The sequence below is a fragment of the Salmo trutta genome, chromosome 9 (genome assembly GCF_901001165.1).
Source record: "Salmo trutta chromosome 9, fSalTru1.1, whole genome shotgun sequence".
In the NCBI taxonomy this organism is placed as follows: Eukaryota; Metazoa; Chordata; class Actinopteri; order Salmoniformes; family Salmonidae; genus Salmo; species Salmo trutta.
The window spans coordinates 678,301-692,295 of NC_042965.1; the positions used below are offsets into that span (position 1 = coordinate 678,301).

General features: G+C 40.7%; 1 protein-coding gene across 5 annotated transcripts in view; it reads right to left on the reverse strand.

The window, feature by feature from the left end:
* LOC115199694 (2-oxoglutarate dehydrogenase, mitochondrial) overlaps positions 1 to 13,995 on the reverse strand; it is a 139,269-nt gene that overhangs the window by 117,364 nt on the left and 7,910 nt on the right. The window lies entirely within an intron of this gene.

The following is a 13,995-nucleotide window of genomic DNA, read 5'->3' on the forward strand; positions in this document are numbered from 1 at the left end:
GTTTCCATTTTCTCTTTTTGATGAAACTAACCGGTGTAATTAATCTTGTTGTTCAAAACAACAACGGAGGGCAAATTCCACACATTCCTGTCAGAGCTACAACTGATTTGGTAATTTTAACATTTTCTTCTCTAGTCTCATACTAAGCAGTAGGCTAACTGAAATCTTCAATGTTCCATGGTAAACTGAAAACTAGTAAATCCCTGACATATTCCTACAAATGAAACAATCCCCGAAACAATGCAGTTCTCTGGGATTAGGTTATTGACTTCATACCAAACAAATACTTGAAACTAACACTAGTCACAAGATCCTTCATAGAAAGCTTGATCTACATTGCAGAGATGCGGGAACGGCAGACCCAGCACCTCAAGAGTTTTTCCCCACACGGCCGAAACACTATTTATACCAGTGCAATTAATGGTCAGTTCTGGCAAGACATCAGAAGTGTGGTCAGACTGCTCCGAACTCCAATTCACATTTAAATGATGGTCCTTAATCTTCAGATATACCGCTGAAAATGTTTATATTGTTTGTAGAAATTCATCAATAATATTCCCTTTCAACAAGTGTAAATTATATTTCTTTACATGTTAAGCACTGTACAACTGTCTTCTGACCATGTTTCGGGGGACTAGCATGCCTGAAGCAGTGACTGAAATGCAACACCCTCTTGACCTGGGACACTCAAACCTGGCTGCACAACAGGGTCACATCCTCGGTTTCATTCAGAATTCTACAGAAATTTCCACTAAAGTGGCTTGAGCTTAAGAACACATGAGCTGAAACCATGTAAGGGCTTTAGAAGCTGTGTATGAATCAAACTGAATTTGAGGAGTTATGAAGTCTGGGTCAAGAAACAGTGGGTGTTGGTGACAGCACACACAGCCTTCGTGTTGCTACATTTAGGTTACCTAAAGCCCGTAACAAGCTCCACTCCATTTATCTACTTTCGTGCACATAGGTGGATTTTGTTTTGGGGGGGGGGGGGGAATACGAGCTCCAGCAAACTCAGGCTGCGAGTACTACAACTACAAGGGCTTTTTCACAATGATCCTGATGACAGTCTGATGCAAGGTACCGCTTCACCATGATAGACATGGGCGGGGAGGGTGATGCAGGAATCTTCTCACGAAGCAAGTTAAGCTCACCACTCATTGCAGGCCAGCTGCCGCTACAAAATGCCAGAGTGTATTCCATCCATAAATAAGAAAATAATTGTTAAAATTAGGGGCTTGGTTGGTTTAGCCATGGAAAAAGTCAGGAACCTTCCCACTAACCATGATTGGTTGAGATAGATGGGCTGGACATGCCGGGAAAGGAGTTTGGATTGGTCTGCCATGTAGCAAGCTTGTTTTTATAATGTAGAGCTGCTCAGAATGTGTTGACAGTCCTTTCTACCGCTACTTTTCTCAACAACATTGACCTGACATTAGCAGGTGCCATCAACAGATCAGTTGGAAAAAGTGATGGGCTACTTTCTACACAGTGTAAACCGGAATGACTTAACAACGCTGGCCAAACAAGATGCAACTACAAACAAAACGGAGTTAAATGGTTTGTCTGACGTGACGCGCTCATCCATGTATACAGGTAAGCGTCTAGCTACATTTTCAGATAAAAGTTCCTAATTTAGTCAGAAAGTCATTTTTATTGCAAGTTAACCTCTCTAGAGCTCAAAATCGTCCCACCTACTCAACAGCCAGTGGAATCCCGTGGCGCGTTATTCAAATACCTTAGAAATGCTATTACTTCAATTTCTCAAACATATGACTATTTTACACCATTTTAAAAAGACAAGACTCTCGTTAATCTAACCACACTGTCCGATTTCAAAAAGGCTTTACAACGAAAGCAAAACATTAGATTATGTCAGCAGAGTACCCAGCCAGAAATAATCAGACACCCATTTTTCAAGCTAGCATATAATGTCACATAAACCCAAACCACAGCTAAATGCAGCACTAACCTTTGATGATCATCATCAGATGACACTCCTAGGACATTATGTTATACAATACATGCATGTTTTGTTCAATCAAGTTCATATTTATATCAAAAACCAGCTTTTTACATTAGCATGTGACGTTCAGAACTAGCATTCCCACCGAACACTTCCGGTGAATTTACTAAATTACTCACGATAAACGTTCACAAAAAACATCATTATTTTAAGAATTATAGATACAGAACTCCTTTATGCAATCGCTATGTCAGATTTTAAAATAGCTTTTCGGCGAAAGCACATTTTGCAATATTCTGAGTAGATAGCCCGGCCATCACAGGCTAGCTATTTTGACACCCACCAAGTTTGGCACTCACCAAACTCAGGTTTACTATAAGAAAAATTGGATTACCTTTGCTGTTCTTCGTCAGAATGCACTCCCAGGACTTCTACTTTACACCCAATGTTGTTTTGGTTCCAAATAATCCATAGTTATATCCAAATAGCGGCGTTTTGTTCTTGCGTTCAAGACACTATCCGAAGGGTGACGCGCCGGCGCATATCGTGACAAAAAAATGCAAAATATTCCATTACCGTACTTCGAAGCATGTCAAACGTGGTTTGAAATCAATTTTTATGCGATTTTTCTCTTAAAATAGCGATAATATTCCGACCGGGAGACGTTGTTTTCGTTCAAAGACTGAAAATGTAAAATGGACTCTTCACGCGCGGGCCCGTGTCATTGTTCTGAGATCGACCACTATCCAAATCCCCTACTGTTTTTCGCCCAGGGACTGCAGTTATCATTCCCCGATCTGGCGTCTTCTGAGAGCCTATGGGAGCCTTAGAAAATGTCACGTTACAGCAGAGATCCTCTGTTTTCGATAAAGAGGCTATAGAAGGCCAAGAAATGGTCAGAGGGGGCACTTCCTGTATAGAATCTTCAGGTTTTGGCCTGCCATATGAGTTCTGTTATACTCAGACACCATTCAAACAGTTTTAGAAACTTTAGGGTGTTTTCTATCCAAATCAAACAATTATATGCATATTCTAGTTTCTGGGTAGGAGTAATAACCAGATTAAATCGGGTACGTTTTTTATCCGGCCGTGAAAATACTGCCCCCTATCCTAAACAGGTTAAGAGAGCATGAACGATGCTGAATGGGTGTAGACAAAGAAGAGTTCGCCACTAGGTGTGCCAGAAATATTCAAAAGGACATTTTCTGAAAAGTGGTGTTACAAGTGTATCAACTTTCAAAGCAGAATGACTTTCCCCATTGTTCCTCAACTGCAGTGTATGATATTCCATTTTCTAGCTACTTTTAGCCAGTGTAAAAAAACACAATTTCAAATGCAGATCCTCAAGCTCTGTCAGGTTGGTTGGGGAGCGTTGCTGCACAGCTATTTTCAGGTCTCTCCAGAGATGTTAGATCGGGTTCAGCTGGGTCACTCAAGAACATTCAGAGACTTGTCCTGAAGCCACTCCTGCGTTGTCTTGGTTGTGTGCTTAGGGTTGTTGTCCCATTGGAAGGAGCTCTCATCAAGGATCTCTGTACTTTGCACCATTCATCTTTCTCTCGATCTTGTGCTTGCCGCTGAAAAACATCCCCACAGCATGATGCTGCCACCGCCATGCTTCACCGTAGGGATGGTGCCAGGTTTCCTCTTGGCATTCAGGCAAAAGAGTTCAATCTTGATTTCATCACACTAGAGAATCTTGTTTCTCAAGGTCAGAATCCTTTAGGTGTCTTTTGGCAAACTCCAAGTGGGCTGTCACGTGCCTTTTACTGAATGGCTTCTGTCTGGCCACTCTACTGTAAAATACCTGATTGGTGGAGTGCTGTAGAGATGGTTGTCCTTCTGGAAGGTTCTCTAATCTTCACAGAGGAACTCTGGAGCTCTGTCTGTGACCATCGGATTCTTGGTCACCTCCCTGACCAAGGCCCTTCTCCCCCGATTGCTCAGTTTGGCCAGGGGCAGCAGCTCAAGGATTAGTCTTAATAAATGTGCAAAAATTTTCAAAAAACGGTTTTCGCTTTGCTTTGTCATTATGAGGTATTGGGTATAGATTAATTGAATACATTTTTTCTGCATACATTTTAGAATAAGGCCGTAACGTAACAAAATGTGGGAAAAGGGAATGGGTCTGAATACTTTACAAATGCACACAAAATGTGGACACCCCTTCAAAATGAGTGGATTCAGCCACACCCGTTGCTGACAGGTGTATACTGTTTAGTTCTTATTTTTCTGTGTAAATAACTCATGGACACTAGAAGCTTTAACCAAGTTTCTGCCCAAAAGGTACTGTTGAGCTGTAATTCAGACAACCCAACATTTCTCCCAACACAGATTAAAAGTTAATTTTAGATTTAGTAACCCCTATACTAATTCCTCGTGACCCCTCCACCCTTTCATCCATTCTAGAATTCCATTCCAGAATAAGACGTAAATGTATTTAATGTCTAATGATTTAAACAAACCCTAAAGCCTTGTGCATTTGCAAGGAGTGTTTGGCCATATAATTTAAATGTGTTACCTTAAGAATCCATTCCCCTTGTAGTTCGCCTCGACTCTTCAACCCAAAATACATTTTCCTGTGGCAAATGTCTTATCGTAAGGAATCCGCAATATATAAACATGGATTTCTAATACTCTCTCACCAAGGCAGCCACCTTAACCTCTTGACGGTCGCCTAGGATAGGGGGCGCTACAGCGATTTTTGAAAAAAATTTGTGCCCATTTTAAACGGCCTCCTACTCAAACTCAGAAGCTAGGATATGCATATAATTAATACTTGTGGATAGAAAACACCCTAAAGTTTCTAAAACTGTTTGAATGGTGTCTGAGTATAACAGAACTCATATGGCAGTCAAAACCTCGAGACAGATCGTAACTGGATGTGGAATTCTGAATTGCGGACTCAACTTCATCACTTTGCCTCTAAATCACACCGTGAGCTATGGTTCATTGAGCACTTCCTATTGCTTCCACTAGATGTCCCCAGTCTTTACAAAGTGGTTTGAGTCTCCTACTGTGAAAACTGACAGAATGAGAGTCTGTGGAAAGTGGTCACATGGAGAGGGCCATCACCATTATGACGCCGGCGCCCCTGGCTACCCTCCCCTTTCGAAACGTTTAGAAAGACAATGCAACCGTCCCCCTTGAATCTTATTGGAGCTCTGGTTGAAAAAGGCCCTAAAGATTTATGTTATACAACGTTTGACATGTTTGAACGAACCTAAATAAAAAAAAAATGCATTTTGTTGAGAGAGAAGTCCCGCGAACGACGGTACTTTTGGAGCAGCCTTCAGAACGCGCTAACAACAACAAGCTATTGGGACATATAGGATTAACTTTTTCAAACTAAAATACATTTGTTGTGGACCTGGGATTCCTGGAAGTGCCTTCTGATGAAGATAATCAAAGGTAAGGGATTATTGACAATAGTATACAAGACTAGATTTGATATGCGATTGTTCCAAGATGGCGCTGACCTGTAACGGTAGCCTATTTTTCTGAGTATCGCATCCCCTTTTATCGCAAAGTGTGATTACCCAGTAAAGTTCTTTTTAAATCTGGCATTGCAGGTGCTTTCAAGAGATGCTAATCTATAAATCTTAGAATGACAATATTACATTTAAAAAATGTTTTCAAATAGTAATTTAGTAAATTGTAGCGCTGTTTCACCGGGCGCATTTGAGGGGAAATAGTTAGTCAACGTCACGCGCCGATGTAAAATGCTGTTTTTATATATAAATATGAACTTTATCGAACAAAAGAATGCATGTATTGTGTAACATGATGTCTTAGGTGTGTCATCTGATGAAGATAGTCAAAGGTTAGTGCTGCATTTAGCTGTTTTTTGGTTATTTGTGATGCATGTGGTTGGTCGGAAAATGGCTGTGTGGCTACTTTTACGATATACTCCTCTAACATAATCTAATGTTTTGCTTTGCTGTAAAGCCTTTTTGAAATCGGACAACGTGGTTCGATTCAGGAGAGTTGTATCTATAAAATGATATAAAAAATATTACATTTTGTTATGTAAATGGCGATAGGATTTTTCGCTGGATGTCCGTCCCGTATCCCGTCCAGAGGTTAACCATTTCATCTGCTTTACGATTACCTATGGCGATTGTATCTGTACGACCTTCACATTTCACCACTGCTAATTCACTGGGTAACGGACATGCTTCTAATAATGCCTCTTCCTCCAGACCATTTTTTATTAGTGTTCCTGTCACTGTTAACATGCCCCGTTGTGACCACAATGTACCGAAATAATGAACTACTCCAAATGCATACCCCCGTTACTCTTCCCTTCTGTGGTCATGTAACTAGAACCATCTGTATACAATACTTTTCCCGATTTCAATGCTGTCTCTTGCAAATCAGGCCTAAATTGGAGTAATCTGATCTGGGTCACGTGTACGTGATTCACCCTCCCCATGCAACAGCATTAATGACGCAGGATTCAAAGCACCAATCTTATGAAATTGTAGATTTTCCCCATTTAACGTTAACCTGTTTGGGGTAGGGGGCAGTATTGAGAATTTTGGAAAAAATATGTTCCCATTTTTAACTGCCTCCTACACCAACTCAGAAGCTAGAATATGCATATTATTGTTCAGGTTTGGATAGAAAACACTCTGAATTTTCTAAAACTGTTTGAATGGTGTCTGTGAGTATAACAGAACTCCTATGGCAGGCAAAAACCTGACAAGGTTTCAAGCAGGAAGTACCCTGTCTGACAAGGAGTCGTGCGTCTTGCATCTTTTTATTGAAAAGTAAGGATCTTAGCTGTAACGTGACAATTCCCAGGGCTCCAATAGGCTCTCAGAGCCCAAGAAAAACCTGAAGGTTTACGAGGGAGACTCAGGTTGAAACAGATTATCGCCTTTTGTAAGTGGATGCTCAGAGGACCTTTGAATGATGCGCGTGCATGAGTCGCTCCCGAGGAGAAATTTTATTCGGCTGTTTAGGCTCAATGCATACTCCCGGTCGGAATATTATCACTTCTCTACGACATAAATGGCATAAAAATTGGTTTGAAACAGCGGTTGACATGCTTCGAAGTACGGTAATGGAATATTTAGACATTTTTGACACGCCAATGCGCCATGCGCGAGACCGTGAAGAAGCATTCTAGAACTCACGAACAAAACGTCGCTGTTTGGATATAACGATGGATTATTTGGGACCAAACCAACATTTGTTATTGAAGTAGAAGTCCTGGCAGTGTATTCTGATGAAGAACAAGCAAGGTAAGAACATTTTTCTTATAGGAAATGTGATTTTGGTGGATGCTGACCTGGGTGGGTATCTAAATAGCTAGCCCTGTAATGCCGGGCTATCTACTCAGAATATTGCAAAATGTGCTTCATCCGAAAAGCTATTTTAAAATCGGACATATCGAGTGCATAGAGGAGTAATGTATCTATAATTCTTAAAATAATTGTTATGCTTTTTGTGAACGTTTATCGTGAGTAATTTAGCAAACTGTTAGTAAATTCAACGGAAGTTTGCCGGGGGTTATGCGTTTTCTGAACGTCACATGCTAATGCAAAAAGCTGTTTTTTGATATAAATATGAACTTGATTGAACAGACATGCATGTATTGTATAACACAATGTCCTAGGTGTGTCATCTGATGAAGATCATCAAAGGTTAGTGCTGCATTTAGCTATGGTTTGGGTTTGTGTGACATTATATGCTAGCTTGAAAAATGGCTGTCTGATTTTTTCTGGCTGGGCACTCTGCTGACATAATCTAATGTTTTGCTTTCGTTGTAAAGCCTTTTTGAAATCGGACAGTGGGGTTAGATTAACGAGATTCTTGTCTTTAAATAGCTGTAAAATAGTCATATGTTTGAGAAATTGAAGTAATAGTATTTCTAACGATTCAAAAATCGCGCCACTGGAATTTCAGTAGCTGTTACGTAGGTGGGACGAAATCGTCCCACATACCCCAGAGAGGTTAACTCCCAGTTTGTCCATCTTGCACTTTCGTGCTGTCCACTATGGCTGCTACTGCGTGTGTGACATACAAATCTACTTTTTGACCCATTGTAATGGAAGCCGTGTTATGCAACACCATTTCTGTCGCCTGTACCGCCCTAAGGCACGGTGGCATTCTTGCCCCTCCTAAGTTTTGCATAACCGTTGCAATGTTTTTCCTGTTCATGAACACATTTTTTTTAGGTTTGGCAATCCCAATGCTGGCGCTTGACACAATTGCTTCTTTAACTCAACAAACGCTTCCTCACACTCTATCCTCTCATGGGGACCCTTCCCCCTTTCGTCCACTCTAAAAGTTTCTCAGCAATTTCAGAGAATGACGAAATAAAATGTCTAACCAAATTGAAAGTTTTCCTGCGCATGCAAGGAGTGTTCGGCCGTGCCAAAGAACACATTGTTTCTACCCGATCCCGGGTAATGTGGATCTTGCCCTTAGAAATCAAAACCAACCAAAATATGTTACCTCTTGCTTTGCTAGTTGTGCTTTGTCATACGATGCTTTATGACCCTGTTCCGCCAAATTGTCTACCAATGTGGTGCGGTCTCGCATGAGTTTCATCTTTTGACGCTAATAACAAATCATCCACGTATTGTACCAACACAGAACCTACCATTGACACCCTTTTAACGATTGTTTCAATTCAAAATGATAAAAATTTAGACTAATTGTAAATCCCATCGGTACTCTTCCATCACAGAAACTGTAATCTCTATGAACCACTTATCGATCGAACAGAGACTATATACCCCTAGGTGAAAGTTCCATTCTTGCTAATCTCAATACGATTAGTTGTTGCTCTTTTGAAAAAGACGCAAACTCTTGTATAGCGGCATTTCCTTCTAATGCAGTAGGTTCCAGTATCACCTTACACTCATTCTTCCAATGCCCGATAGTCCCACATCTAAAAACATCCCCTTACGCTTTGATGTTTTTCTGCTACATTTCTTAGTTTTATCCTGGCCATTGAAACTATAGTTAGTGATTTGCTCTATGGCCCTATTAACCCATCGCACGTCTGCAAGGTGAGCGGAGTTATACTCCACTCCACTCTCAAAACATCATCTTGAATTAAGTCTACCGTTTTGATCACAGGGCTCAAACCTCAAACGTTCCCCAGTTTCTGTGTTGTTTTGGGTTTGTATGTGTGCATTTCAGGAAATGGCTTCCTGGATTCTAAGCAACTGATTGGTCGGCCCCATAGACGATTGAAGCTCTGAACCCTCCCTCTCATCAGGGGAAACAGCTGGTTTCAATTACAAACTCCTTCTCCAGCTGGATAAAAGCCACTGTTCCTTTGTTAGGGAAAAGAGAGCTTCTTGGTATGTGCTGTGTTGGTCAGGTAAAATTGTTGTAAAGTATTTTGTAGCCGGTCCTGCAGAGGCATGTGTATGCCAAAAGGACTGTATTTGATTATTGAAATTGTTCACTTTACGTTAGTAATTATTCTGTTTTTGTTCCCAGGGGAAGGCACCTTGGGAGTGTTCAGGCAAGAGGCCTGCAGGCATACATATACCCGTAGTATGTACTGTCTATGCACACTAAGGTAAGACCTGGGCGGACCACCCCCTGTATTTTGGTTGGCGCGCCAGGTTTCATTAAGAATAGGTAAGGTAGGAGAGGGGACAATTTTACTATCTTTGCTTTGGTTCCGTCCAGCCCCTTTTCCCCACATTTACAGTGTTAAGGAAATATATTTCTTGTTAACGGTAATATTCTCTGCCCCTGTCATCCTTACCCGCACCTACAATCACATACCTCTTTCACTCCACAGGGAGGTGAGTTGTGTAGCAGGGTGTTGCGTTCCCTCCAAGAGGCATACGTAACACACCTTTTTCAGATTGCGAACATACCGGTCCTGATTCTTTCTCCATGTTTCTTTAATATCAGCATCAGTGATCAAATTTCGTGCTCTCCCCTGCGGTTGTCTTTTTCATGCTTGTCCGAATACAACCGTATCGAAGGGTGGTAAAGGTTCTCGTATTCTCACCAGATCGCAGACACTCAAAACTGGACATGCATAATTGTGTGCAGCAAATCGAGAAAAAAGGTTGCTAGTAAAAGGTCCATCTCTTCCATGTTTATACCAAAAGGGATGTGATGTAGACACGGGGTGGGCCTTCAGTTAAACTCACTCAATACTGCCCCCCAGAGCATATTATAAGAAGCCACTCCTTTTGTGAAGAAAAACATTGCAGCACTGCGCTAAGCTCCGTCTGCCCTGTTTGTGTATTGTTTGTAGACCCATTGAGGTTAGAAAGCCAAGAATTACATCCCAAATGGCACCCTGTTCCCTATATAGTGCAATACTTAGATCAAGGCCCATATGGCTCTGGTCAATAGCGCACCATGTAAGGAATACGGTGCCATTTCGGACACAACCATGACGTTAATCTTCCTCTTTCAGATAATAGGCCAACTTGCCTTCCACTATCGTTACTGTGTATTAACAGCCATAAGTTAACTCACTTCTAATGCAGATAACCATCTATTGAGGTGATATGCAAGAGCTTTGACATTGCTCTGGGTAGTCCATATACAGTACAATGTTATTATGCAAGAAATCAAAGGACATTGGATTAATTAAAAGTTCATGTTCCTAAACACCAGTCAAAACCACAATAGTTTGTGCCAAGTAGTCTGTTGCAGACTAGTGGTAAAGTGGAGGCACCAACTTCACTGCAAATGACTGCTGAGCTCTAACAGCGGTTAGTGTGGTCAGATGTGATGTGAAACATCTTAAATTAAACAATCAACAAGCCCATTGATCATTCTGTATAACGGAGAGAAGCTTTCCAAAACACACCCTGGCACTGGCAATATAAAATGGAATCGGGGCGGGAAATGTAAGTAACAATATGAATAAGCCCCATCCCCTCTTGGAGCCATGATGACACCATCTTGCTGACCTTGCCTGTGTGAGTGGGGAGCACTCAACCCAGCCCTCCAGCTCCCTACTGACGGGCCAGCTGAGCTCCGTTCCCTTTCCTTTCTAATGACAACGGAATTGTCCAGTTGGAATATTATTGAAGACTTAGGATGTTTTTATCATAAAGATTGATTATATATATCGTTTGACATGTTTCTACGAACTTTAATGTAACTTTGACTGTCTGGACTTAGTGCCCGCGCCTTGTGCATTTGGAATAGTGAACTAAATGCGTGAACAAAAAGAAGGTATTTGGACATAAAGATTAACTTTATCGAACAAAAACATTTATTGTGGAACTGGGATACCTGGGAGTGTATTCCGATGAAGATCAAAGGTAAGTGAATATTTATAACACTATTTCTGACTTTTGTTGACTCCACAACATGGTACGGCTTGTTTTGGTGGCTGAGCGCTGTACTCAGATTATCGCATGGTGTGCTTTCACCGTAAAGCTTTTTTGAAATCTGACAGCAGTTGCATTACTGAGAAGTTTATCTATAATCCTATGCATAACACTTGTATCTTTCAAAGTTTATGATGAGTATTTCTGTAAATTGATGTGGCTCTCTGCAAAATCACCGGATGTTTTGTAGGCAAAACATTACTGAACATAACGCGCCGATGTAAACAGATTTTTTGATAAATTGAACTTTATCGAACAAAACATGCATGTATTGTGTAACGAAGTCCTATGAGTGCCATCTGATGAAGATCAAAGGTTAGTGATTCATTTTCTGCATTGTGACTCCTCTCTTTGGCTGGAAAATCGCAGTAAAGCCTTTTTGAAATCACACTGTGGCTGGGTTAACAAGAAGTTTCTTTAAAATGGTGTATAATACTTGTATGTTTGAGGAATTTTAATGAGATTTGTTTTGAATTTGGTGCCCTGCAATTTCACTGGCTGTCGAGGTTAACCAGAGAGGTTAACCGAAACGTCCGTTATTAAAGCACTGTTTGAAGGATCACCTTGATCTTGCCCTGGACCAGGGGTTTGTAAATGTTTTTGCTCAGGCCCCCCTTCCAGCATTGCGAAACATCCCGCATGCCACATCGATTTTTCTATTGGCACAAGCACTGTTAACACGCATCTTGTTGGTGGGGAAAACGTGCAGTTAAGCAAATTTTCTTGCAATTCTATACATTTTGCCACATCTAATGTGTATTCATGTGATTTGAGTGACTCAAACATTGCTAAGAAACCTAGCATGGTTTAGTTAATCTAGACATTTCTGAGAAGGCTCTCCAAGGTATGACAAGAGAAACTGATGATGCACTACCAATTTTGTAAATTACATTATACTATTACATTTCAAGAGTTGAAAGCCGGAAGTTGAAAAGCTGGGACTGAGGGGGGGGCACAGTTTGGGAACCACTGCCCTAGACCTACTACAATTTGCATACCGCCCAACAGATCCACAGACGACAATTGCTATCACACTGCACACTTCCCTATCCCATCTGGACAAGAGGAATACTCAAGTAAAAATGCTGTTCAACTACAGCTTAGCCTTCAAGTGCCCTCCAAGCTCATCACTAAGTCTCATTGTTCTCAGATCGACCACTATCCAAATGCGCTACTGTTTTTCACCCATGGCCTGCAAAGTCACCATTCACCGTTCTGGCGCCTTCTGAGAGCCTATGGGAGCGTTAGAAAATGTCACGTTATGCCAGAGATCCCCTGTTTTGGTTAGAGATGATCAAGAAGGCCAAGAAATAGTCAGAGAGCGCTTCCTGTTTAGAATCTTCTCAGGTTTTGGCCTGCCAAATGAGTTCTGTTATACTCAGACACCATTCAAACAGTTTTAGAAACTTTAGGTTTTTTTTCTATCCAAATCAAACAATTATATGCATATTCTAGTTACTGGGCAGGAGTAGTAACCAGATTAAATCGGGTACGTTTTTTTTTTATCCGGCCGTGCAAATACTGCCCCCTATCCCCAACAGGTTAAAATTCTAAATCAAAGGGAAAAAAAATTCTCCTTGGGCTGACCTTTAAAAAAAAAAAAAAAAAAAAAAATCCATAACTTTTAATTACTGACCATAGCCAGACAACCACTAAGAACTGACAACTCCTACTAAACACCACAACAAAACTACTGACCACACAGCTCCTGAACCACACTACAAAACTACTGGCCACAACCACACAACTGATGACCAACTGTAGTTTAGAAATTGATCCAAAGTAATAAGGTTGATAGACTATCAAAGTAATCAGACCAATTATTTTCCAAATGTACCTTTGACTATACGTAACAGCTTTGCTTTAAATAGTAATACTTTAAAGAGCTTTAGCAAGTCCCACAACTTTACTTGTAAAGTTACCATCTAGATATTATTAATCCTGCTGACAGTCGCTTTCTCCTAATCTTTGGTCTTGGCCATGGTGGAGAGTTTGGAATGTGATTGATTGCTTCTGTGGACAGGTGTCTTTTATACAGGTAACAAGCTGAGATTAGGAGCACTCCCTTTAAGAGTGTGCTCCTAATCTCAGCTCGTTACCTGTATAAAAAGACACCTGGGAGCCAGAAATCTCAGGGGTCAAATACGTATTTCCCTCATTAAAATGCAAATCAATTTATAAAATTTGACATGTTTTTCTGGATTTTTTAAACCTACCATTAAAATTATAGACTGATAATTTCTTTGTCAGTGGGCAAACGTACAAAATCAGCAGGGGATCAAATACTTTTTTCCCCTCACTGTGCTTATCTACCTCAAATTACCCCAGTATCCCTGCACATTGTACATTTAGTATTGGCACCGACCCTGTACATAGCTTCCACGTTTTTCATATATATGCATACACTTTTATTTATTAGTTATACTATTTTGATATTGATTACTGCACTGTTGGGTAGAGCTTGAACTTGATGACTTTAAGGAATGAAAAATAAAGTCTAAAAACAGTAATATACACAAATGGAGATTATATTATTTCATAGAAATTTCCTATTGATGTCTACCCAATGTGGAGCTGACCGAGACAATGGGATGTTTTGGCAATTGAATGTTCCCTATTTTTGGCTTTGGAAAAAATATATCGAAACCCAAAACCTCAAAAAGCACTAATAGCAATGCCACAGAGGACTGGCTCTGG